Here is a 24,847-nt window from a genome sequence, read left to right as displayed (position 1 = left end):
TATTGCAGCATGAGAACTTTTCTTTATTCTACCTAGATTTTGTATTGTGCTCTTGGAATATGATTTAAATTTTTTGGATAGTCCAAATCTTGGGAAGCGGAAAATGAGAAGGAGATGGTGCATGTGTTGGAATTGGAGGAGAAGATGGCAGAGAAGAGGGTTTGGGAAGTGGAGGATAAGATTGTGGAGAAGATGGTGGAGGTGGTGGAAGTGGAGGAGAGGAAAGAGAGCTGGAAGATGGTGGAGGAAGAGGCTGTGGGAAAGTGAACAACAAGATGGTGGAGGTGGTGGAAGTGGAGGAGATGGTGGAGGCAGGGGAAGTGGAGGAGAAGAAGGTTACGTGGAGACAGAAGGTCAAAAAAAGGAGAGGGATATGCAAAAAAAGAAGGGGGGAGAAATGAACTAAAAGAGGGGAAGGTTTTATGTAGGGGAGTGGTAAGGAATTGTAGAGGGTGCTCATAAGGGGGAGTAAGGATTTATAGGGGTCAAGGATTTTTATGAGGATCTCAAGGTACTAGAGGAAGTGTTGAGGATCTGTAGGGGAGGGGGTCAAGCAATTATAGGTGGTAAGGATTTGTAGGGGCTATGGAATCATAAGGCATGGTAAGGAATTTTAGAGGTTCAAGGAATTGTAAAGGGGGGGTATCAAGGGATTATCATAGGTGGTAAAGATCTATTAGGGGCTTTTAAGGAATTATAGAGGGGTGGTAAGGAATTGTGGGGGGTGGAAATGAATTGTAGGGAGAGGTTTAAGGAAATCTTCAAATATTATAACTTTTGATGGGTACATTAGAATGTCAAGCACTTGAAAGAGGAAACTCTTAAAATTTCACTCTCTTCGTTAATATGCCCATTTCTTGGCCTATAATTTTTTTTTTTGAGAAAGCTATGAATTTTCTAAGGTTTAGTTAGTGTTTAGGGTATAATTCGTCAAATTTGGCTTTAATTGGAAGTATTTTATTACTCCTTTCCCTTGAGTGTTTTATTTGTGATACTTTTTATAGGGGCCTCAAACATGCTTATGCATGACCCAATCTTTCTTAAGACAATAATGTCCTCAACAATATGTTGCCCCTATTTCTCATTTATTTTCTAGGTGCAGGATCGCAAGAACAACGTAGAATTCCTGGCTGAACTAACATGTATCAAAGATTTTCTCTTTCAATGTTAGCAAGTATGAAGGATTTTCTCCCTCCATATGCTAATGTTGAGCTTGCATCAAGGATTTTCTTGGTGTATGCTCTTTTGATAGGGTTCTAGAGATGAAACCTCAAGATGTTTCAAGAGTCTTTTGGATCATGAAGAGCACATTTTTTGAACTAATTTGAAAGTCACGTGGACATTTTCATAAGAAGTTATGGAGCTTTCACGTTCATTAATACGGTTTTCAGATTTGGACCCTTTGGCACTCTTTTGGCCATAACTTTCTCATAATGAATTTGTTAGTATTCTAAAAAGGAAAATTGTTCTACTTTTGGAGATGCATCTTTTGAGCTAATTGCAACTTATTTGGACATTTTGTAAGATTTAAGGGATCTTTAAAGTTTATCTTGTACAATTTTGGTAATATCAACCCCCTAGCAAATTTGGCAACTTTCTACTTCACAATGAATTTGCTAGTGTTTAGAAAATTAAAGGTCTTCTATAGCAAAAGAAACGTCTATTCACGTATTCAAATTTCACAGAGATGTGTCTCATTCTACATTCTTCTATCTCTACGTACTCTGCATATGCATGAGTATGTGCTTTGTGTATCTCTTAGCATCTTCCACTTAGGGCGTTATACATTAGCAACCACAATTAATCACATTTTCTACATATGTGAGGTGGGTGTCGAGCCCCATGGCACATTATTCATGTTAGCATTGTTGGGCACGGCGACATTTGAATCAACCATGACCTACGATTTTTGTCGCTGATTTGCAAGCGTGCATTGACTTGCAAGGGATGGTAGGTTAGCAAAGTGCTCACAGACCTATTTGCACTGTGAATACAAGGAGTGAACTGGTTTGGCAAATTTCGCATATGCATGGAGAGATTAACCATATGTCCGACTGAATCACAGAATTAACTAGTGGCATGCATGCCAACGAGGTCATAAGGACCTCTGGATCCCCTAGTTTTGACACTGGCCTAGGTGGTCCATTTCCACTAACAAAGATCTCGTGGTTGAGGGAGAGGTTTAGCAGAATCTGAAAGATGTTGTAGGATCCATTCTGGAGCATGGTGATGCCCAGGGTGAATAGACACACCCCACAAGAAGAGGCGAGGACTCCAGTATTTGCAAGGCAATGATCGAGTTTGGTATCGCTTGTGGTATTTTACAAGGTGATACTAAACTTCTTAGAACCACAATATCATAATCCTCCATGCACTTTGGCATGAGATGTTGAGAGTTGTTAATGTATTTGCTAGGAGAAATCATCCATTACTTGCAATCAATTGATGAGACGACTAGGACCTATTGCTTTGGAAGGTGGACATTGGCATATTGGTAGTAAATTGTGAAATCTATTCCTTTGACAAGTTGCATAGATCTCTCTCTTTTTTTTTTTGGGCCTTAAGTTATATTCACATGTTAAATTCATGAACAATCATGAGCCTTGACTGCTTTAAACTAGAACTTGAGATAGTAATTTGGCATGCATTAAAAGATTTAGGGCTTAAATAAGTAATTCATTGCATTATAAAGTTGGCATACCGAATCTAGAATTGCACGATTGTCTCTTTTCCTCATGTTGTAATGTATCGTGCGTTTATTCACCATAGGATACATCGTGTACACTTCAGTTATTCATGAAATTTGTATCTTATTTCTTGGTTTGGCTTTCTATGGTGATAAGAATGCCATGGATCTATTCGGATATTATGGACAACAGGTCTCTTCTTCCAACCATGGGTTATGAATAGTCTTTTTCCATTTTGAGCTATATTTGGGAGTTCATGGAGAGTGTTTCTCTATTATTTATAGATAGTCATAGACTTGCTAAACCTTCATGACAAACATATTATTTTTTATGCTTGATGCTTGTGCCTTCTTTATCACCAAGCAATTTAAATAACTTACTAAAATATTATGGATGCCACATCTTCATACTAGCTTAAGTCTAGGATGGGTTTTGCCTTCTTAAACTAAGTGGTAGGAAATCGGTTGAAAATTATATGTAACTTCCTTAGTAATAGTAATGTAAGTTACCATGTTGCAAGATTCTAGGTTATTAATGATTTAATAATCCTAAAATATGGTGATGCTAAGGCCAAAATTTCAACATGACAAAGTACCTTAGTGTTTAGGGTTTAGGGTTTTGTACTTTTACTCTCTGATAACAAGAAGTCAAGGCCTATGAAAACTATCAATACTCATGAGGACTCTATTCTCACTAAGCTTTGTTTTATGGATGGATGCAAGTAATAAGGTTGACATAAGCATAATGATTGGATGCTTTGTTGAAGTTATCTATGGTTTTTTCTTTCTCTACTCTTTCCAAAATTTCAATAAGGTTACCATCAACAAAGCCAAAGATCATTGTCACTTTCTCTCATGAGTGATTTCCATGCATGTACACATGTGTGTGCACGGCACACTAACACATGCACATGTGCATGTACCCACACACACACACGTGCATGCATACACATAGACACACACACCCATGCATGTGCACATGCACGTGCATACATACGTGTGAAGAAACTTATCGATAGAACAATTTTAGATTTTGGTTACAAATTTGTTTTGGAAGTTTGAATTCTAGGGTTTTAAGACCACTAGTTTTGGGTTCCAAATATGAGCCTAGATTCTCTTGTTACCTATTCCAAGTTCCATATACATTATATACTACTTTGTATTTGGGTCTCGGATTTGTAGATTCTAGTTGCTGTGTCTAGGTCCTTTTCTTACCCATTTCAAGTTCCAAATGCACTATAAATTGGTTCTTTTTTATTTTCCAAATAAAAAGTTTTGGATATTGGACCTTGATTCTTTGGTTAGCTATTCTAGAATCTAGAATTAATTTGCTTTGGATTTTTAGATCCGAGGAACTTGAACCTCTTTTGACCTATTCTAGGTTTCCAAGATTTGGATATACTATGTATTGGTTCTAGGTTCATGTTCAGATGCTAGATCCTCATTATCTTGTCACTTGATTTGGGTTTGGAATCTGACTTGCTATAGAATTTATAGTTTTCAAGATTTGTTGTGACACTTGTTTTGAGATTTCCAGGACATGGATGCTGGATGCATTATTTTGAGTTCAGTACCACTTACCATAGATATCAAATTCGTGAATCTAGACTACGTCACCCCAGCTTCCAAGTAATCGGTACAAACTTCAAATATTAAGATACAGTCCCAAGTTCCAGTCCTAGTTGTTTCTGACTTTAGGTTTTGATATACCAAGTATTTATATCAGTGCTTCTAGGCTTTCAGTTCGGTATTCCTAGGTTTTGGGTTTTGTTCCTTTCAAGTTTTTTGGGTCCCTTCCCATTTGTGTTGAAATCCATTTTTGAATTATGGATTCATTAATGATTGACATAGTATGAGTATATGAGCATTTAACAATTCAAATGTAAAGGCGAATGAAAACATTAAAAGACTAATGGTCATCAATGATTGTAGTGATGTCGAAATGCTATTTGCATCGAACAAAATTTTATGGCATCTATAACATGCACATTCCATCTACTATCAAGGACTAATAACTTGCTAGGTCATCAAGCAATTGAATGCACTACAGGCTAGATGACCAGAGATGTGATTAGGTGGCAAACTTGAGATGGAGCGAGAAGGGCCTTCTTAAGCAACAATAGTCCACATCGATGAAGAGTATTTTTTTGCACTATGTTAGTAGAAGGAAATCACACAAGAATAGGAACATGAATCTTTCCAAGGTCCGAATGCGAGAATCAACACGTGATTGTCCATGCAATTGTTGTTTATTATGGCATACAAGACACATAATTGATGTGCCTTTTTATATAGCCTAACGGAATTGTGCTTGTGTAAGCATTTTTCCTCTTTCTCTATGTTCCCTGTAACACAGATCTCCACGTGCCTCCCAAACCTTGCACATCCCAAGTGTTGTATTGCATGGCTATGATCAATCAGAGTGAAAATGCTCTCACTCCTTCAGAGTCTCGCATCAATAATCGATTTGCTACACACATAAATGCAGACACGTAGTATAGTACACAAAGCTGGGAATGGGTATAAATATTATTGTATCATGAAGTAATGAGGTAGAAGGGTTGAGAAAGGTAATGGGGAAAGTAAAGCAATTGTGAAGTGAATGGGTTGAGAAGTGGAGGTGTGAAAGAGTGGTACATGCAAAGGAACTGAATGGGTTGAGTAGTGGAGGTGTGAGAGTGGTAGGTAAGGGGGGGGTACACTCATCAACAACCGATGTAATTACTACATGTATAAGTGGAAGTATCCTTGAAAGCAACAAAGAGAAAGTATACATACATATACATTCCTACTCCTCTTATGAATGTTGAATTGAAAGCAACAATACACCCCCCTTTATTTAATATAGATTGAAGTGAAGTGTATCACGAAATGTATCACAACTCACAACTAAGTACTTCGTCTACAATTTATAATGTACTACCTTGTTTAACAACCAGTCGCCTCATCTCCTAACAATTGCTGCATTCCAAGCTTTAAAGGATTTCCAAGATATCTTTTTGTGCATTTCCTGTGGACACACTAGATGACGACTCTTCACTTTTAAATCCTACACTTAACGGTTGTTTGTTGCACTCTGTTCAGTGAATTCTAGTCGAGGAAGCTTTGAGATGCTGTTCAGTGAATTCTGGTAAGCTGTAAACCAAACTAACCAAGCGCAGAAGATTGAATCATGCCTTCTTTATGCTTATGCTTTGTATATCTGGCCAGCTTAGCTTTATTGACCGAAATTTTCTGTTGCAGACCTCTCACAAAGAACGAAGGGTGTTAGCTTAGAAGCTTTTGAAGAAGGTACTCCTCGAAGCTCTAGTGTATACCTGCAAATGCGAGAAGCTGAGGTTTATGTTTACGATATAGTAGAGCGAGGATTCAATAGAACGGAATAACGAGTCGCCGGGAATACAATGCCTATACAGTGTTGTGTTACAGGCGTAGGCGTCGTCTTCTGAGGCTGATACTGCCCACATGGTAGACTTTCCGTCCCCGTAAGCTCGTACTCGAAGAATGAAATGTAGACTTTAATATTCTTATCTTAAGCAAAATTCTCCTTTGAAGCGAACCATGGGCTCTCTTTTCGGGGTTGTGCCATCCCAGGAGCTCCGTCTTGTGAATATCTGGGATGCTGCAGTCGTTAGCAAACCTCAGTCGATAACAACATGCAAAGTGAATAAATTCATAAGCCGCAGAGGTGACATGGCCCTTCATTAATACTAAACGAATGCTCGATTAGCATGTTCTCTTCCTCCCCTTTCCTCCACACCGTCGCTGCTACCTAGTGAGCCTTAAAAAATCCAGTTGCATAAAGAGCTAAGGAATGACCTACCACTTGCGGAAGTGCGTACGAGGGCTAAAGCAATGAAATGCACATTCACCTTGGTAAAGCTCTTACGTTGTTTCCTTCTCGAGTTCATTTTACTTGGAATCAAGCTCATTGAGAGGCTTGAACCCGCTCCCATGGACCATTCTAGTATTAAGTTTGACGCCGATCTTGGCCAACGAGGTTAAAACACTTATTCGTGGAAACATGAAACGGCCCACAACCCATGGAAGGGCACCCTATACAAGGAGCAAATGAGGTCAACCCTGTCCCATCTGTCAAAGCTCTAGCTTACCATATACTTTATCATTTTCCTTTTTTTTTGGGGAGTACACTCAAATGCATGAACATTAACTAAAGACATTTCAAAATAGGTAACAAGGTATGTAGCTAGAGACTTCCATAGCTTAACGTTAAAGCACATTGACACAATCCCAACTAAGGATTATTCTCTTCATCTTGAAAAAGCAATAATGGCTGGTCTTATGAATGAGATTTTGAATGTCCATTTTCTAGAGTTTGACACTTCTATGCCAAGCAAGTTGCATCGTTATATTGACGCCAATCCTCTAGGACACGCTTTCATGATACAATATCCTGTAAACTATATTTGGAATTGATAAAGACAAAATGTCATTGATGCTTTATTCATGACTTAATCTTGTTAGTTGAACTTATATGTATCTCTTATCATAGAAAGATGTTTTAGCGAACCTATTTAATCAGGCACATTGTGGCCTAAATGTCAAACACTTAGTATGGGATTATTGGCAAGCTTAGAACTTTGAACAAGGTGAAAATTTCACTAGGCGTGCCAAAGGCGATGGGACAATCTCAGGAAAACCTTTAAATCCCCTCTCATGTTATCCTTCCATGATAGCATTCATTTAAGGACAACCACCCTTAGATTAGGACAACCTTTAAATTCCCTCAAGTTATCCTTCCATGATAGCATTCATGTAAGGCCCTTCCACAATCCCCATAGATAGAGAAAGGCAAAACAAACGCTTAGGCATTTCGCCTTTGGCATGCCAAAAACAAGGGTTCAGTCATGGAATTGAGGTTTGATAATTGATGAGCTAGAAAACCCGATCAGCTTTTGAAAGTAGAGGTCATGAAAAAGAGGGTTCTAAAATTGTAGAAAGGCTCTTTGGATCAAGGCATTTGATATAAAAGAAAAAATAATACAAATATTATACTCATCTACAAAACCTTTCAAAAATGATTATCGACAGAATTAAGGCTACTCTGGTAATAACTCTATGCTGTGATAATCGCCGAGTAGAAACCATTTGTACTTGGAAGACCCTCCCCTATGTTTTAATCCCCAGTTATAGGTACATCTGTAGTATTTTGTTACCTTGCTTGTTTTCTTTGGTTAGTGAGCTACTTACTTTGACAAGTGGACGGATCAACTGTTGTTTAGTGCTAAAATCTTACATCCTTAGCTAGGCGTTTGTTCAACAACCTCCCTTCTCTAAGCGTGTTCCTTGGAAGCCTTAGAAGCAGCATGGTAACGTGGGAAAAGAACATACCAAAATTGTTATCTTTGATGAGGGCAGGCACCTTTTCTGCCTATGTGATCCAATTATTGCCTCTTCAGTGGCTTGGTGAGGAGCTTCAAAAGTCTCTCTGTCAGCACCCTTTTTGCCCTATGTGATTTAATCGCTGGCTGAGCTCTTCACTATGGCTAAGGGCTGTTTTTGCTGCTGCTGGTGTCTTTGCTACACTCTGCTGCCAATGTACCCTCCACCTTCTCCAGTGCCTTGCTGCACGTCTGAGGCCTAGATGTGCTGGCTGTATGCTGCTGCCTTTCTCTGCGTTCTCTAGTGCCTTTGTGCACTTCTGAGGGCCAGATCTGCAAGCATGCTAAGCCCTGACTGTGTTGCTTCTAGACAACGAGTGGTCACTTCTACATACGAGATCCTTTTTAGGATTCACCGAGTTTTCCCAGGCTTTCATTAATGAGTATGCCTATAATGTTGGAAAGGTCACCTCCCCATCTGTAAGCCCCCAAATGAGGAGAGGGTGGGGGAGGGAGACCTAGGGCAGGATGTGCCCAAGAGAAGAAAGAGAGGGGGCTGCCACATGGGCAGCACCTCACAGAGAGAAGCATGGCTGCAAAGGACGGAACCTGTGGAAGGAGCAGAAGGCGGGGACAGCAAGCCCTAGATCTGACCTGGCAGGGCGTGATGACATAAGCAGTGTACGGAACTGTACGGCGCTGGAGAAGAGCCTGGCAGAGGGCAGAACCAGCAGGACAGAAAGGCACTGACATGGCAGGTCAGGAGCGCAGATGTACGGGGCTGTATGGGGCCTGGTGGAGCAGCAAATGGGGCTGCCAGTGGGCAGTGGCATGCCTTATATAGGCTGGGCCCCTGCCTTGATTGGAGGGCTAAAGGCCCTAGAAGTGTGGGCCAAAGGGCCCTAGTTTTGTGAGCCCTTACAGGGCTGGACCAGCGGCAGACTGGTCGGCCAGTATGAAGCTGGCTGGTCGGTTTTTTGCAGCAGGCCTTGGGGCCTATAAAAGGAGAGGCACTTGCCTCATTTCATCATCCAACAGTTCAGCAGAACAGGCAGCAGACAGGAGCAGCCTGAAGACATTTCCTTGGGCCTCATCTTGGAGGTGAAGGAGAGTAGGAGGTGTGCTGCAGACTGAGCTGTCAAGGGCTGAACCTTGGCTGTCTGTCAGGGCAGCAAGGTGGTGTGATCTGGACAGAAAGTCTACAGAAGCTCGAGGTGGAGCACGCGGGCTCGAGTCTAGAGATAACTGGCTGATAGGAGAAGGACCTTGTGGTAAGATCAGAGGACCACACCTTGGTGGGACTTTGGATCTATATCTTTTGTATTGTGTCCATAGTTTTGGACGGAAATATATTTTGGTGGTTTCTCTATCGGGCTGGTTCATTGTCTATTGATGAGTCTGCACATCTATGTGATGCACATTAAGTAAAGAAGTTTGTGATTCCACACCCCACACCACATTGTGTGAGCTCTTGGGCATTACTATAAGTCTTCCGCTGTGTGTACCCTCTGTTGGGTCATTTCTATCATATAATACTCTACTCCTCTTCAATCTTTTAAAGAGAAACCATATTTGGCAATAGGTGCCTAGGTGCCCATATGAACCAAGTGGTTTAGGAAATAAGAGACTAGTATTCCGTTCTGAACGGTCTCTTGTTCCGAGAGGGCAAATTTTGCACACATCCAAGACATTGGGGAAAAGTCCTCTGTGAGTGTCATTGCTAGACATCCTTATGTCAAATGAATATTGGCTTTGGTCGAGCAGCATTTCCATTGCCCAAAGATGCAGATAGATATGTGTAATTTGTTGAGGCATTGTGTTATTTATGGGCATAGTCTTCAGCTCTGGGAGTATTGGCGGCTGTAACAAGCCACCTCCATCTGTTATTCTAACATGGTATCAAAGCTCTGAGGGACATGTGCAAGAGCATGCTACTCGGAAGAGAGACTTCGCTTAAAAGGTGACCTGAGTTCAGAAGGTGCAGAATCCAATATTGACTTCTCCGTTTCAAGGACATGTACTTTTTGTCATGACAAGGAAAATGGCCATTTGGTTAATAATAGACATTAGAACATGATTACATTATGTACCAATTTGATGATGCGACATATGTTTGTATTTATGATGACACCAACCGCCCGTCAAATTGGAGCCACCGGCACCAAATATGGACATGTAACACTTATTTTATCAATGAAATAAAATGGTGTCATGCATTGGGCTCCTAGGTGGGTAGACACATTAGAGTGCACTTTTATAAGGTCCAACACCTTAAGGGGGAAACCTCAGTCATTTAATTAAGTGTATCCCAATTGAGTAAATGGGATGGTACCAAGAGTTGTGAGCCTCTTCAAGTCTTATCGTGTTTCTTCTTGTCTATATTCACTCACCTCACCCACTCGGTACAAATGTTACATATATGTATGCTTGAGAAAGAGTCAACATAATACCAGTCTCAAGCGCTCTTCCCCATTGGAGGGTCATAACTCGCGTTCTTTTCTCTATCCCTACACTCTTGTTTACTGCTTAACTTCAGAAGAACGAATATTATTTGAAGCAGTCAGAAGGAGAGAGTACTTTGCATTTCACCTTTGCAAGAAGGAAGGTTACCCATATTCAAAAGAAGTATGCCAAGTATGGATTGCAAGAGTTTGTATCAGTTGCGTCTATGGTGTTAGGTCTTCTAGGATCTTTAGCCCAATGGCTTCACATGTGCTGACCACCATGTGACTCCACAGCTTCACCTTCCAAATCAAATAATTATCCCATACTTCTTTGCCTCCCTCTCCGAAGTTATGGAAGGTGACAATAGGAGGAGATTTGAAACCCTTGGACACAGTGGATGCGATGGGAAGGGTAGTAGAACGTGTATATCTAGACCAAATGGACGAGTTGGGGGGAAAAGGATGCCGAGGTGCTGCTGGTGATCATTGGAACAAGAGCAGACGTGGTGATCCTGCACCTCAAAGGAAACATGGGACATCTTGAAGGAACTTTACGAGACAAACAATACTATGAGGATCCTCAATCCATAGTCAACTATTCACCATGAGGATGGGGGAGGAAGATTGAGGGACTTACCATTTACCGAGCTAAAACCCCCGAGCTTCCGAGCTTTTGGAAGTTTTAAAGGCTGGCCTTATCATGGTTTTAACTTTTTACATAATAGTTTCACAATATTTTTTTTTGAAATAGGTAGGAATTAAAAAATAAATAAAAGGGGAACCAACACAAAAGGCATTGTAACTTGCAAACCATACCTTGGAACGAGGAGGTGTAAAAAGAAAAAAATGTTGATTTGCTCATGCTTAGCCCAATGATGGATTCAAATTTGAAATTTGAGAAGCCCCAAGACTTTCTTTGGCGAAATAGGGATGGGAGCTAACACAAAAAGCATCATAACTTGCAAACCGCACCTCAGAATGAGAAGGTGTAAAAAACAAAAATGCTCAAATTTCCATGCTCTATCTAATGGCAGCTTCAAAATTGAAATTTGAGAGTCCCAATTCCCTATTTCGTTGGCAAAATTTGGGGGGGGGGGGGGGGGGGGGGGGAGCATGCAAAAGATATCATAACTTGCAAACCGTACATCGAATTGAGGAGGTGTAAAAAGCAAAAAATCTCAAATTTTCATGCTCTATCCAATGGTGGATTAAAAATTGGAATTTGAAAATCCCAAAGCACTATTTACTGACAAAATATGGAGGAGAGATGAGACAAAAGGGATTATAACTTGCAAACTAGTCTTATGTCGGGTTAATTGGAGCTACACATGTGCATTTGTACGTGTTCATGGTTGTATGAGAATGAAAGTAAGTAAAGTACGTTTTGTGCAATCTACAGCAGTATGTGCACATCTATGTTTTCATTTTGTTCTCTTTTCCTTGTTTTCCATGACCCTTCATTGACTCTTTAGATTCCCTTATTGCACATATCTCCCATATGAAAATAATCTCTAGGTTTCTCAAATTTGAGGAAGTGGAAGGCTCCTCAAATTTAAATACTTCAATAGTACAGGAGGATCTTATGAATCTGGTACAATCTCATAAACATTGACGAGTTGCTCTCTTAAGTCCTTGACTTGTGTGAGATAGGCATCCATGATATCCCCTTTGCTCATCTTCACGGTGTCCAGCTGCCTGCCCAAATAGGCTACCCTAGCCTCATTCCAAATTTGATATAGTGCATCCTTGACCGTCCTGCAAGACCGAATGTGAGGTATAACAATCCTCGTGCTAGACTTATTAATCAAGGCATGTGCCTGTGCATCTCTCCGATCCTGATGTATTTGTTACGGTGTGGGAGGCACTGTGAGAATGGTGCATGAACTAGAAGTGGCAATAGCACCACCCTGTTGGGTACGGGAAGTAATGGAATGGGAGTGGAGTGCAAGGGAGCAAACAACAAGCTGAAGGAACACAAAGTACTTGCAAATGGATAATGAAAAAGTACAAGGCCTATATGGCCCTGAAGTCAACCATATGGTTGACCAATGAAGTCAACCTAAGGGTTGACTGAGTCTAGACTAGCCTACAAGGCCATAAGTGCTAACAAACCTGGAGGGGGTTGAGGCTGCCTATAAAAGGTGCCTCTCCCAGCCCACTTTCCATGCGTGCTACTGTCCTTTGAAGTTTGGAGGCCCCAAAACCTACCGAATCTACTGTTGTGCAAGGAGCTACAATTGGCTTACAAGGTAGCCAGTTGTCACTGCCACCTGGGCTTGACATTGGTGCATGTGACAGAGAGATAGAGAGATAAAGATTTGATATAAGACACGCAAATTTGTATGCAATGCAATGTGCAATTGGTAATATGAATGCGTTGTCTGAACACAATGATGAGCCCCACAAGATACCGGGCTGTGTCTTACTCATGTTGTGATGCTACTGACTAGATGCTGATGTAGAAGTAAGGAATCTCAACGAAGAGCTGGATTGTGGGAGGCTGGCTAGATCTGCGCTAATGCCTTCTCAATGCTGCTCCTAACTGCAGGACGATAAACCGATGTTTTAATGCTCATTGTTGGTACTGCTGGTGGACTGGATGCTGAGGATGAGGGCTAGAAATGTTGGTAGGTATGCTGCACTGAACCTTGAATGTATGGTAGGCCTGGCTATTGGAACTGAGGGCCAGACTGTGTGTACTGAAAGCTTGAATGCCTGTTGTAAGGACTATTGTAAATGGGAGCTAGAATGAATGCCCGGAATTCTGGAATGTATCCCCCACAGTGGAAGGCTAAGGCACCTTTATACACTTTTAGGGCAGACTGGTGGACCTTGGTCGGATGGCCAACACTGATCATTGTCTGGTCAATGCCGAAGTTGACCATGTTGCTCAAAAGTCAATGTTCATAAAAAGGCAACACGTTGACTTGTGGACTAGGAAAGTCAACTGTGTTTTTTTGTACTTGTGTTGTCTTCTGATGTTTGGCATCTTTTTTGGTTCTTAATCGTTGTAAAAAAGGTTTTATAATATGTTGCGAAATGCTGACTGTGCAGCCAAGTGTCTTTGCCACCTATGTCCTGCTTTGATGCACGTGACAGAGAGATTGCATTGATGCGTGCTTATGCATTTGGACTTTTTTGTTTGGAAACCAAATTGGACATTTAATTCCGTCTTTATTGTGTTATGTTTATTGTTGTTTGTAATAATAATAGCTCCCACCAAAGCTGAGGGTTGCATGCTTACTTGATGTATGATGATGTAACACGATGTGATGCATGATGATACAACATGAAATGATGCATGATGATGCTATATGAGTCATGACATTTGCAAATTTTGAAAAAATAGACTCAAAAGGCTTAAAAATGAGGCTCAAAATGTGATTTTATTACATCATCCTAACAAATGTATGTATAAAGAATTTGCCTTCCTTTACAACTAGCTCATTTGCAAGCCTTAGAGCACAATTCATCTCTTCAATAGGACGCATAGTAAATTTCCATCATAATCAAATACTTGAAGTTGTTGCACTACATCTTTAGGTGTAAGTCTCTCCGATGGGTTTTGTACCATGATCCTATCACCAATGTGACTTTGAAATTTGTCTTAGAAGTGCATGGACTCAAAGTCCAATATTTTTAAGCATAAAAGAAAAACCGCACTATTTCGTTGATAATCCAACCAAGGGTAGAAATGTCCCATTCTCGACTGTGTCTTTCTTTTCTTGCAAAAAGCTGTAACTGTGGTGCAAGCCAATGTTTTCGAGCATGGTCTTGCTCACGAAGAGCAAGTCTGTGCGGAACCATTGGGTTTGAAGCGATCGTGTTAGTCCAGCTAGGAGAGCATGTATACGGTGGTGCACATTCGATTAAAAAAAGTTAGTTCTTTGTACCACGTCTCCTAAGCTATTTATTGTATCTTTAACATTTTCTCTGCTCCTTCCGTCCCTTAAAGTGCCATCAACATATCTCCTAGAGGACTCTTCATCGTGTAGCAATTGGAGGAAAAATTACGTCAGGCTCTCTTGGTTGGACTAGCACGATTGCATTAGGCCAGTGGTTCCTGATCTCTTCGTGAGCAAGACCATGCTCGAAAACATTGGCTTGCACCAGAGTTGCAGGTTTTTGCAAATAGTTTGAGGATTGAACATTTTTACCTTTGGTTGGATTATCAACAAAATGGTGCGGTTTTTCTTTGATGCTTGGACTTTGGGTGTTCACGTGCTTGATCAAGCACTTTTGATATAAAATTTGATACACATTGGTGATAAGATAATGGCAAAAATGTAGGAATATGGAAGCAAGAACTAGAAAAATGAAATAACAAGACTCAAAGACTAGAAATACCTTGAGAAGAGTGTAGACAAGACACAAGCTAGACTGATTGATTACAATGATGTGACCCATTGAATATATGGGCCAAAGTACAAGACATAAAGCAAGAGTGCTTATGGGATAATTGTAGAAGTGCCACATGGCACACACTCAAGACATAAAGACTAGACTTATACTTCGACAAATGTAGACTAGGAAATAGTACACTTAGTGTGCACTTATCTCCAACACCCTCCTTAAGTGGACACTAGGAGTAAGACAGAAAGACAAGACTAGAAGACAGACATAAAGACTGATAGACTGAGAGACAAGATAGAAGACGTGACAGACAAAAGATCCTGAGACACCCCTCCTCAAGTGATATCCTCATATGGGTCCACAAGGGTAGGGACGAGATGGATCTAAAACATAGTCAGATTGATAGACAAATAGACAGACAGATAAGACTAGATAGACAAAAGACTGACTGTAGACAAACAGAAAGACCAAGACACTAGAACCCCTTGACCTACATCATCGGTGGTCAAGGTGGTAGACAAGACATAGAAGTAATCAGAAAGCCCACTTCTCATCATGTGAGGAAGGAACAGCAGGATCAGCTGATGGAGATGCTGCAGCAACATGGGCTGAGGTGGATGCAGGGGCTGATGTAGAGGTTTTGGAGTAGCAGTCCCTCTCTCGGTGATTATCACGGCCACAAATGGTGCATGGATGAGCCTTGAAACAGTCCTTCTCCATATGATTAGTTTTGCCACAATGGGTGCAAGGCTTTCTTACCTTAGAACTTCCTTTCTTTGCTAAAAATGCAGTGTCAGTTACCTTTCGTTGTTGAGTTCTTTCTTCCTCTTGGAGAGCATTGATGATACCCTCAAGAGAAGGATTATTATGATACTTGAAGGTAGTGACAAGAGTAGCATAGGAGTCAGGTAAGCTTTTGAGAAGCACAGCAATAGCAATATCTTCGGAGATGGGAGACTTGACTGACGCAAGCTGAACCATAAGACTGCGAAGATAATTGACATGAGAGGCTATAGTAGCTCCTTCCTGCATATGTAGATCAAAGAATGAGATCATAAGTGCAATCTTAGAGTTTTTAGATCGGGCTCCAAAAAAGGTATCCAAAGTGATCCATGCTTGAGGAGCAGACTGTATGTCGGAGATGTGATGAATGTAATCATCTCCAAGGCCGAGCAATATGATAGCATAGGCTTTGTCGTTCTTGGCAGTGACAACTTGCTCAGAGGAACCTTCGGGAGCAGCACGGTGAACAATGTCCCAAAGACCTTCTTTCATAAGATGGCACTTGATTTTGATCTGCCAAGTATGAAAGTTGCACCCATTGAATTTGTCGATAGATATGAGAGAATGAGAGGAAGATGCCATGTGGGAAGGTCTTACCTCTTGCTAGGATGCAAGGGCAGTGTCTATTCCCTTACAATATTGCATAAATAAATGAGAGGAAGAGATCCAAGAAGCCGGTTCTCTCACCACTTTGTCAAGGCCATAGCATATGACAGCCCATCGAAGCAGGAGGAACCAGCAAAAAAAGGAGAGACTGTTCAGCAAACTGAAAGAGGCAAAGCTCAGTACCTTAATCCCAGGCAGAGGTAGAGGTGCAAAAAGGACGCAGATCTCCGTGAAGATGGACCTGGAGAAGTCAGCCTGTGCAGGTACGGAGAAGTCGGCCTGTGCAGGTACGGATTTCGTACAGTCGTACGGACTGTACGGACAGCGGAGTACGGACGACGTCGAAGTATGGGCGGCGTATGGTCAGCGGAGTACGGACGACGTACGAAATACGGGCGGCGTACGGACAGCGGAGTACGGACGGCGCTGATCTGTCAGGAGCGACAGCAGGAGCAGGTGCAGAAGTGACAGCAGGTTTGCACAGATCTGGCGCTCAGATCTGTGGCTGAACTGTGCAGATCTGGCGCTCAGATCTGGCAGAAATGATGCGCAGATCTGGAGCGCAGATCTGGCGCAGATCTGGAGCAGAAACACACAGATCTGTCGCGTAGATCTGTAGTGCAATGGCGGGGCAGAAAGAGGGGAAAATGTGAAGAGGGAGAAATCTGAGAAGAGGGGCAGATCTGCAGCGGGAGAGAGATCTGAGAAAAGGCAGACTGAGGGGAGAGAAGAGGGAGAAGAGGGATCAACCTAGCTCTGATACCATGTAGGAATATGGAAGCAAGAACTAGAAAAATGAAATAAAAAGACTGAAAGACTAGAAATACCTTGAGAAGAGTGTAGACAAGACACAAGCTAGACTGATTGATTACAATGATGTGACCCATTGAATATATGGGCCAAAGTACAAGACATAAAGCAAGAGTGCTTATGGGATAATTGTAGAAGTGCCACATGGCACACACTCAAGACATAAAGACTAGACTTAGACTTAGACATAGACAAATGTAGACTAGGAAATAGTACACTTAGTGTGCACTTATCTCCAACAAAAAAAACCCACCGGAGAGGGTAACATTTGAAGATGTAGTACGATAACTTTCTGGTTGTGATGGGGAGTTGACTCTGTGGCCTATTTTGTAATAGAATGTAAATTCTTTGTACATACATTTGTTACGATGGTGTGATAAAATCTCATCTTGAGTCTCATTTTTAAGCCTCTTGAGTCTGTTTTTTCAAGATTTGCAAATGTCATGTAGCATCGTCATGCATCATTTCATGTTGCATCATCATGCATCACATCGTGTTACATCATCATGCATCAAGTAAGTATGCAACCCTCAACTTCGGTGGGGGCCATTGCTATTGCAAACAACAAAAAACAGAACACTATAAGGGTGGCACCAAATGCAAATCTAAATGCAAATCCGGTTTTCAAACAAAAAGTCTAAATGTATAAACACGAATTAATACAATCTCTCCAAATAAATTTGGCACCTCACATGAATATAATAGTAAGTTGCGTCATTTTCCCAATCCAAAAAATTCGGCAAAAAATAACCTCTTGGAAATCTCATTACCTCACACAATCTCTTCGCAATTATTGGCTTGCAGTTGTGGTTGACTCTTACTGCAATACCCTAGATATCGGAGCGAATGACTACTTTCGCAAATCATCATGTAAATGTTGTTTTCAAATAAAGAGTCCATCATTGCCTGTAGGGCTTCCTGGTCGCACATTGGATATGGTTGGTGTCCCTTAGGATTGTGGCTAGCACATAGAAGAGGATGAGGACTTCACTTGGGGGATGGCGGCCTGGCTCACGGAGGGAGGACACGCCTTCTTGATTGATCTTATCTCACTGGCATATATGATACATGGACAGCAGGTCTCCCCGATCCATGACGCATCTAAGCCCTCCCAATCACGTCCACCACCTCTACTGGAGGATAGTGTGTGGGAGGCAGTATCCAGCATTATTGCTTGGAATATTTGGGTCGCTTAGTGTAGCCGAATGAGGGGAGGCCAGCTGGTTTGACCGATGGCTACCCTAGTATCCATCTAGCAAGATATCATCTTCACTTTGCATGCCATTTGGGAGTGCAATACTTCAGGTTCGAGAGCGACCACCGAAAGATGGGAGCGGTTCTGCCAAGCATGGCCGGCAAGAATCTTCTACACCCTTTCCGCGAGGGATATTTGTTGGATGTATAGACCACCATCTTGGTTGCTAGCTCCTGTTTCGCAATCTCTCTAGGCGGCGAGCCATGAGATCCAAAAACAGGTGGCTTTCTTATAGTTGGCAACCTATTTTTATTTTGTACTTTCATCGACAACTCCTTTTAGAATCTGTCTGTATGGTGTTTTTCAAGCATTAATAGAATTTACATTTTTCTGGAAAAAAAGAGAGTTTAGACTCCAAACGCATATACATGCACCAATACGATCTCTCCAAATAAAATTAACGTATCACACAAATATAAAGGTAAGTTGCACAATCACACAAGGTGGACATGGCAGTAGGCAAGCAAATATGGGATCATTGTGCGACATAGATTTCCCTTACTATTCAGAGTTGTTCCGAGGATTTGAATTTCATGCTCGTGAATTTAGAGGGTGGATGTAATTCTAGGGAAGAATGATTGCACAAACTCAATATCCTAACAGATTGCCAGAGTCAGCAGATTAAAGTTTTGCCAAAGAGGGAGTACCCTATGTATTGTAGGGTAACTGGGAGTATCCTATGTATTGCAGGATCATTTTGATGTCCACTTTGCCCTCTTGTAAATGATGGCAAGTTTTGATTATGAAGTGTAACAATGTGTTTATGAATGCAAATTAAGCTTCTAAATTAGATGCATGGGAAACATGTGCACTTGTTGAAATTAAGACAAAATTAGTTGATGTATCTTCTTTCGAGGTACCGCTTGGTTTACCACGCGTAGGACGGTAGATCGTCGGATTAAGTTAGTTCCAGGGGCTCATCCTGTAAGCATGGCTACGCATAAACTACAAAAAGTTGAACAAGGTCACGATTAAGAATAGAGATGGCGGATGACTTTGATTGATAGGCTGTAGAGAGCTGTGTATTTTACAAAATTTGACCTTTGTACTGGCTACTACCGAGGAAGATGTCTATAAGATGGGTTTTTGAACTAGATATGACCATTATGAGTTTTTAGTACTCCATTTTGGATGCTCCTGTGACTTTCCAGTTGATGATGAACAGTATCTTATCCTGGGAAATTTGTAGTGGTATTCTTAGATGATATTATTGATGAATACAACCATTTTCTCGATGAGCATGTCGAGCGTCCTCGCAATGTGTTAGCGACACTAAGGCATGAGAATCTGTATGCGAAGGAGTCTAAGAGCAAGTTCTTTCGTAAAGAACTCCTGTACCTTGGAGATAACATTTCTCGAGAGGGCATGAGCATTGACCATGAGAGGATTCTAAAGGTATTGGATTGGGTTGTTTCTCCCACTGTAAGATAGTTTTGAGGACTCACTATCTTTCTTAAGGAGGCTGTGAGAGGATTTTTGAAGTTAAGTGCTCCTTTGACGAACCTCCTTAGAGGTCGTGGACGTCGGTCCAATAGTCCTGTTTCCATACTCTCAAGTTTAAGGTGAAGGAAGTATGTGTGTTGGCCTTACTAGATCCAGCTGGCCATTCGTGGGCAGGTTTATTTCCCGGTAGGCGCAACTTTATGCTAAGAGGACCGACTTGTAACTTTTGAGAGTAAAAAGCTATATGATATCCATGTTTGATGGCCGACCTAGAGGAAGGAAATATATGTGGTTATATACACATTCTATCACTTCTCTTCAGAAAACACATATCCACTTGCTTGATAATTCATATCTTTATTCTGAAATTTCAAGCTCTTTAAATTTAAATGCGTCCGTTTTCCTACTGCTCAATAAGGTACTAGTTGGCTAGGGTCTATCCTTTGAGTGTGGACCCCATTGAAGGGGCATTAGTCTCCCACAAGTTGGGATGTATCTCGTTACAAGAAACGTAAATACCACACCCCACCTGAGTACCCGACAAAGGATCAATCAAATGGATAGAATGGAGATCGACCCAGTAACTATAAAAGAGAAAGTTTGCAGTAGCCCTGGGTGTGGGCCTGTGAACATGAAAGAGTCAAAGAGATACAAGACAAGATGACAGACTAATAGGCCTAATGGGTTATGTGAGAAGGCCAACCAAACTCAAACTAACCCTAGACTAGCCCTTTGAATAGAGCTAACTGCCATAAATCTAAGGGTGAAAACAGAAGTACATCGCCCAAACCAAATTTTTAGTTAGGCAAATAAAGAGTGGTTAAATAACCTTAGTCCACAATTTCAGCATGACACATGGCAAGCTGACATGGCATGCTGATGCGGCAGTCTGATGTGATATGCTGAAGTGGCTATCTGACATCGCATGATGTTGTGGCAGTCCATGAGGTGGCACAGGGCATTTGGCAGCTTGTGGGGAGATGTGGAGGGGGGCCATGCGTGAACCATGGCACCGCTTGCCACTGTAGGAACTCCAGCCCATCAAATTCCAAGGGAGCCAGCCCCAACTGCCAAAATGAGCACAAACTCCCACATTTGAAGCTGCCCCCTTCTACATCTATATAAGAAATCTTCATCCTTCCTTCATCTAGACACAGTTTCTCACCCCCTTGTGGCACAAATTCTCCTCCAGCCTCTTGCATTTTGCGTATGGGCTTTAACCCCCGTAAGTGTACCCCCTTGTGTCTTAGATGGAAAAAGGGCTGGCTGACATGTGTTGTTTGGTGGACAATTATCCCTTAACCACGGGTACTGTTGTAGTCCTTGAATATAAGTAGGGGGGAAGACCCCTCTCCCATCTCTCGCTAGTCTTTATTGGCGGTACTAGTCCTTTTACCGGTGGTATTTTGAAAATTTAACTAGCAAGAAATAGCAAAAGATTGGTGGTAAATAGTCGGTTTTCCATTTTTGAAGACCGGATAGATCTTGTCGTCATTGCTTGTGTGATTTTGTGAAAGTTATACATGAATGCACATCAAGCAAAAAGTTGCGTGATTACGTAAAGATGACATCCTTGGTCATTTGGAAGGGGAAGAAAACGTTTCATCATAGTCTATCCGCCTCTATTATGAAGTTTGGATAAAGCCAGCGGCATGCATGGCTATGGTGCCTGTGGATTTTGACAGTGGCTGTCGCTGCTTGTGGGCAGCTGACTGTAAGTGCAACTTTACTATGGAGAGGTGGTTACTTGCACCAAAAATTAACTATGTGTTTATGTGGCATGGATTTTGAGACACTTGGGGGCATATTTGATTTGCTGACCCCCGTGTGGTTTGTCTTGCATCACTATGGTTTGTTGGCTGGTCTTTGGTTTGATCGGTTTACCTTTCAATGTGCTTAGCCCATGAGGGGTGTGATGTTGGCTAACCCCCTTGGAGTACCCCCTTGTGGCTTGGATGGTAATGAGTGAAAAAGGGAGGCGCTGGCTGACACATGTCGTTTGGTGGAGAGTTGCAAAAGGGTACATTTGTAGTCCTTGAATATAAGTAGGGTGGAAGACCACTCTCCACCACTCTTTATATCCCGCCGGTCTTTTGGGAGTGGGAGAGGGCATGCATGGCTATGGGGCAAGGATGTGGGACCCCTCGTAGTTGGTGCACTCCCGGTTGGACATGTGACAACTCTACACTGCAGCAATCCATTCTCCACACAGCCTCTTGCAGCAGCCCCTACTCCTCTTGCATCAGCCTATGCAATAGTACCTTTCGCTCCTCTCGCAGTAGCCTCTGCAATAGCCCCTTTCTACTTCTCCTGCAACAGCCTCTACAAGCATCTCTTTTTGCTCCTTATGCCTACAAGCATTGTCTTCACTCGGTCATACATCCATCTCCCTCTGAAATCTTATACCCTCCCTTATGAGATGCTACTTCCTCCCAATGACCACTCTCACATTTCAAGGCAAATCTTTAGCAGATTTACATTATATTCGGTGTAGCTTTTCAAAGTTGCATCAGAGAAGTAGAAGCTCATAGCTATGCTAAAATCAGAATCAAGCATTGGCCAAGGATTACTGATATGTGGAAACAATGGTAAGTGTGCAGGCATTGTTGACACTTATCCCTAGTATGGCCTTATAGGCTATTTAGGACATTTAGTCCTAGTCCTAATTCTAGTCAACAAGTTGGCTGTAACATGCAACGGTAATCTGATCGTGTAATCACAGCAGGACCTTCTTTAAACCTTTAGTAGCGAGGAATTAGCGTTATACACCATAGAGAGAGAAATGAGATAAGGGTAGAGAGAGAATGGAGTCGACAACTGATTGGGTCCCTATACCCATTGAGGGCCCCCTCCCCCAATCAGGGGAGAATTTGCTTTATACTTGGAGAACTAAGAAATAAAAATAACACTATTCGAGAGAGCACGGAAACGCGCTTCGGAAGAGTACACTGTGCACATGTATAGCAAACTTAAAGACCTGAGAGGCAACGCCGACCAATACCGAGGCCTTGATGTTGAGCTGTCGTGGGGACAGTCCAACTTGTGATAGCTTGAATCTTCTCTGGATCCAATCGAATCCCTTGAGCACTAATGATGTATCCCAAATATTGAATTTCCAGCAATTCGAATTGACTTTTCTTTGCGTTGAGGTGTAGCTGGTTATCGTGCTGGTTATCGTGCAATAACCGTAGGGCACATCGCACATCCTTAATATGATGCTTGGCTGTAGCGGAAAAGATAAGGATATCATGGAGAAAGATGATTAGGCACTTCCCAATATACTCTGCAAATACCTGAGACGTCATCTTGTTGAATGTCGGTGGTGCATTGTTCAGACCAAAGGGCATGACGAGGAACTCGTAATGAGCTCGCTCTGTTCGGAAAGCTGTCTTTGGGATGTGAGCTTCAAAAATCCGGACTTGGTGGTAGCCACTCTTGAGGTCGATTTTGGAGAAAAATTTTGCACCATTGAGTCTTTTCAAGATATACTCAATGCGGGGCACAGGAAACTTGTTGCTTATTGTAAGCTTGTTGAGTGCTCTGTAGTCGACACATAATCGTGCGGACTTATTCTTCTTTGCCACAAATAGAATGGGTGCAGCGAATGGCAAAGAGGAAGGTCTGATAAACCCTGCTTGCAGTAATTGAGACAACTGTTGCTCTAACCCCCTCTCCATAGACTTGGAAAGTCGATACGGGAACTCACGTAGAGGTGTCGAGTCCGGAACCAGATTAATGCGATGGTCTTCCAGTCTGTTGGGAGGTAGCTGGGGTGGCAGATCATTTGGGAGCATGATGTCGTGGAACTCTTGGAGTAGATCCTTGGATCATGCTATCGTTCTAAAGCCTGGAGGTAAGCGCATAAACAAAGCCCTATATTGTCTCTCAAAGGTTGAGCGGGAGGAAGTGGCAGTACAGGCGTTGGAATTGCTTGAGAAGAACTTCATCTCTCATAGCACTTCTCCTTTTGCCTCCCCGGTGCTTCTCGTGAAGAGGAAGGATGGATCGTACCACATGTGCATTGATAACATGGATCTAAATAAGGCCACTATCAAGAACAGGTTTCCAATCCCTAGGATAGATGACCTATTGGATGAACTCAAGGGTGCTCAGTTTTTCACGAAGATAGATTTGAGGTTTAGTTACCACCAAATCAGGATGAAAGAAGGAGATGAGCACAAGACGGCCTTCCGCACAGAACGGGGCTTGTATGAATTCAAGGTGATGCCTTTTGGATTGACGAATGCACAGGCCACCTTTTAGGCATTGATGAACAAGATATTGCAGCCACTTCTTTTCGGATGCGTGCTAGTTTTCTTTGATGATATCCTCATTTACAGCAAGGATAGGCAAGAGCACATTAAGCATGTGAAGCAAGTGTTGGAAATTTTGAATATGCATCAGCTTTATGCAAAAGCCAGCAAATGCACTTTTATGGCAAAGGAGGTTGAGTACCTGGGCATATTGTGAGTAGACGTGGATTCAGGTGGATCCCGCAAAGGTGAAATGCATCAAAGATTGGCCACAGCCACAAAATCCCACCCAGTTGAGAGGATTTTTAGGTCTTGCTTCCTTTTATAGGTGCTTTATTCACAAATTTGCCAAGAGGGCAGCTCCTCTTACTGACCATTTAAAGAAGGATGCTTTTGGGTGGTCAAAGGAGGCACAATGCAGCTTTTAAGACCTGAAATTTTCTCTCACTCATACATCTGTCTTGGTATGCCCTGATTTTTTGTGCCTTTCATTGTGGAGGCAGATGCCAGTGGCAAAGGATTGGGGGCTGTTCTGAGGCAGGAACACGGGGTAATAGCCTTTGAAAGCAGGAAGTTTGATGCCAAAGAACTCAATTACCATGTTTATGATCAGGAGATGCTAGCTATCTTGCATGCTTTCAAGAAATGGCACCATTAGCTGTACGGAAGTAAAATTAAGGTGAAAATAGATCATAGACACTCATATCTTCCTCACCCAGCCAAATTTGTCATATAAGCAGAAGCGGTGGTTGGCTATAGTCCAATCCTATGATTTTGACATTGAGTATAGAAAAGGGAAGGAAAATGCGGTTGCAGATGCCTTGTCTAGGATGTGGGCTTGCAATTTGTCTGCTATCTCTACCATATATTAG

The 24,847-nt window shown here is 42.0% G+C and overlaps 1 protein-coding gene across 4 annotated transcripts in view; it reads left to right on the top strand.

The window, feature by feature from the left end:
• Positions 1–5,557: 5,557 nt before the first annotated feature.
• Positions 5,558–24,847, top strand: part of LOC147904447 (double-stranded RNA-binding protein 8-like) — a 45,331-nt gene continuing 26,041 nt past the window's right edge. The window contains exons 1-3 of one of the 4 annotated variants that reach the window (XM_087395912.1): positions 5,558–5,816; positions 5,930–5,977; positions 13,021–13,099. The gene's annotated coding sequence lies outside the window, so the exon portion shown is untranslated. Of the gene's footprint in view, positions 5,817–5,929; positions 5,978–6,007; positions 6,155–13,020; positions 13,104–24,847 lie in introns of those variants that run through there. The other 3 variants (XM_087395922.1, XM_087395904.1, XM_087395927.1) reach the window with 3 other exon arrangements.

The sequence above is a fragment of the Dipteris shenzhenensis genome, chromosome 2, assembly GCF_047967505.1.
Source record: "Dipteris shenzhenensis isolate YYH24624 ecotype China chromosome 2, Dip_SZ_1.0, whole genome shotgun sequence".
NCBI classification, from domain to species: domain Eukaryota; kingdom Viridiplantae; phylum Streptophyta; class Polypodiopsida; order Gleicheniales; family Dipteridaceae; genus Dipteris; species Dipteris shenzhenensis.
The sequence above is the reverse complement of the archived record's forward strand: the minus strand, read 5'-3'. Positions and strand labels throughout refer to the sequence as shown.